Below are 2,844 nucleotides of genomic sequence, written 5' to 3' on the forward strand. Positions count from 1 at the left end.
CTGAAGATCACCTGAGCCTCGATTTCCTTAAGCATCTTCCCCAGTCTGGCATAGTCTCCCTTGATACATTCCAGAGAGTATCTAGTCGTATCATTCGTTCCCACATGAAGGACAATCAATGGATTCTTCCCTGCTCCCGCTATTATCCTTTTCAGCTGCAGGTCCACATCCTGTATCTTAGCACCTGGCATACAGCACACCCTTCTGTTCCCCCGATCAGCTCTTGTCACAGGCCTGTCTATTCTTCTCAGTAAGGAGTCTCCAATCACGTAGACCTGCCTATTCCTGATGACAGTGTGCTTCTCCGGTCTATCTCCCGCACCCACGGGCTGCAAGTCCTCTCGATTCCTATTCCCCCTTGCAATCCTCTTGGGGCTTATATTTGGGGTTGCCTCCATTGACTCCTCCCCTCCTCTTGCAGGACTATCAGCTCTTCTCTTTTTCCTTGCCCTCTCTCCTTCACCGACCACCTGCTGTGCCTCTTCTTCATTTTCCAACTCTGCAAACCTGTTCCTGAGTTCTATTTCTCCTTCACTGGCTCGTCTTTTCCTCTGCCTGGTTCTCTTAGTCAATGCTTCCACCGTCCACTTTCCTCCCCCAGCAGTCTCTCCTCTGAATTCTTTGGTCCTGCTTCCATCTGCACGTCTGAGCTTATCCCTTCAGCCCCCTCGTGTCTGTGCTCCATCATCTGCTCAAACCCCCTTCTGAACTCAACCAGAGTTTGCACCTGCATCTCCAGTCCTCGGATCTTCTCTTCCATCAGCTCTATCAGGCGGCATTTCATGCAGACAAAGCTCTTCTCAGGTGCCCCCTCCAGGATCATGTACATGCCGCAGCTTCCACATCCAGTCATACTCATTGTGTCTTTCACTGCTGCCTCTGTATCAGTCATGGCCTTCCCACCTGACGCCTGGTAGTCAACACAACACAAGCCCCCAGCAGGCACCAGACCACTACCCTATCCCTTGACTTGCTTGTCGGTTCCTCTGTCTTAGTCTCCCCTGCAACCTGCCCCTGGAAACTCCCACTGAAACTCCCCTGTTTACAGCTCTGGTTGCTGGCTCCTGTGCTGCTGCAGCTGTCTGTGCTGCTGCCTGACTGGCTGGCTCCTTATGTAGGACCCCTAATCAGGTAAGCCCCGCCCCCTAATCAGGGCTCCGCTGCTCTCCCAGCACACTGCCCCTAGCAGCCTGCACACACACACACACACACACACACTACGCAATACAATCCACAAACTACACACTACAAAAACCTGCTCCTCCAACAGAACTCCCACTGAAACTCCCCTGTTGACAGCTCTGTTTGCTGGTTCCTGTGCTGCTGCAGATCAAGTAGAGTTCAACATGGAGGGGCTTTGGTTCACTAAGGCCTAGATTTATGCCTAGTGACACCAACACTGGGGAGCGGCCGTTCCTGCGGGGGTGGGGCGCTGCCTTCCCTCTCCAACTCTGCGAGGGGAATGGGGAGTGGCTGTTTCTGCAGGGGCGGGGCGCTGGGTTCCCTTCCCAGCTCTGCGAGGGGAATGGGGAGTGGCCGTTCCAGAGGGGGCGGGGCGCTACCTTTCCTCCCCAGGTCTGCGAGGGGAATGGGGAGTGGCCGTTCCTGCGGGGGTGGGGCGCTGCCTTCCTTCCCCAGCTCTGTGAGGGGACTTTGGAGTGGCTGTATCTGTGGGGGCGGGACACTGCCTTCCCTCCCCAGGTCTGCGAGGGGACTAGGAAGCTGCCTTTCCTGCGGGGGCAAGGCTCTGGGTTCCCTCCCTATCTCTGTGAGGGGACTGGGAGCGGCCGTTCCTGCGGGGGCGGGGCGCTGCCTTCCCTCCCCAGTTCTGTGAGGGGACTGGGGAGCTGCCGTTGAAGCGGGAAGGGGACTTCAGGGGATCCTGTGCTGGACCCAAGCACCCTGAAACTCCAGAATGACTTGATTGAGGGGTCCTGACTGCGCTGAAAGCTCTGCTGTAACCTGCATTCCTGTTGTCCAATAAACCTTCTGTTTTACTGGCTGGCTGAGAGTCACTGTGGGTCCCAGGAAGAGGGGTACAGGATCAGACCCCCCTCACACTCCGTGATTGTTCCCTCCCCTGTTCTGCAAGGAGACTGGGGAGCGGCCGTTCCAGCAGGAGTGGGGCGCTCTATTCCCTCCCGAGCTCTGCAAGGGGACTGAGGAGCGGTCGTTTCTGCGAGGGTGGGGCGCTGGTTTCCCTTCTCACCTCTGCCAAGAGACTGTGAAGTGGCCGTTCCAGCGGGGGCGGGGCGCTGGGGTCCCTTCCCACCTCTGCCAGGGGACTGGGGAGCGGCCGTTCAAGCTGGGGCAGGGCTCTGCCTCCCCTCCCCAGCTCTGCGAGGGGACTGGCCGTTCCTGCGGTGGTGGGGCGCTGGCTTCCCCTCCCAGCTCTGCCAGGGGATTGGGGAGCGGCCGCTCAAGCAGGGGCGGGGTGCTGCCTTCCCTACCCAGCTCTACGAGGGGACTGGGGAGCGGATGTTCCTAACGGGGCGGGGCGCTGGCTTCCCTCCTGAGCTCTGCGAGTGGACTGGGGAGCGGCCATTCCAGCGGGGGCGGGGTGCTGCCTTCCATCCCCGGCTCTGCGATAGGACTGGGGAGCTGTCGTTCCTGTGGTGGTGGGGCGCTGCCTTCCCTCCCCAGGTCTGCGAGGTGACTGCGGAGTGGCCGTTCCTGCTGGAGTGGGGCGCTGCTTTCCCTCTCCGTCTCTGCTAAGAGCCTGGGAAGCGGCCGTTCCAGCTGTGGTGGGGTGCTGGGTTCCCCCCCCCCAGCTCTGCCAGGGGACTGGGAAGTGGTGGTTCCAGTGGGGGCGGGGCACTGCGTACTCTCTCCAGCTCTGGCAGG

Source organism: Gopherus flavomarginatus, chromosome 4, assembly GCF_025201925.1.
Source record: "Gopherus flavomarginatus isolate rGopFla2 chromosome 4, rGopFla2.mat.asm, whole genome shotgun sequence".
NCBI classification, from domain to species: Eukaryota; Metazoa; Chordata; order Testudines; family Testudinidae; genus Gopherus; species Gopherus flavomarginatus.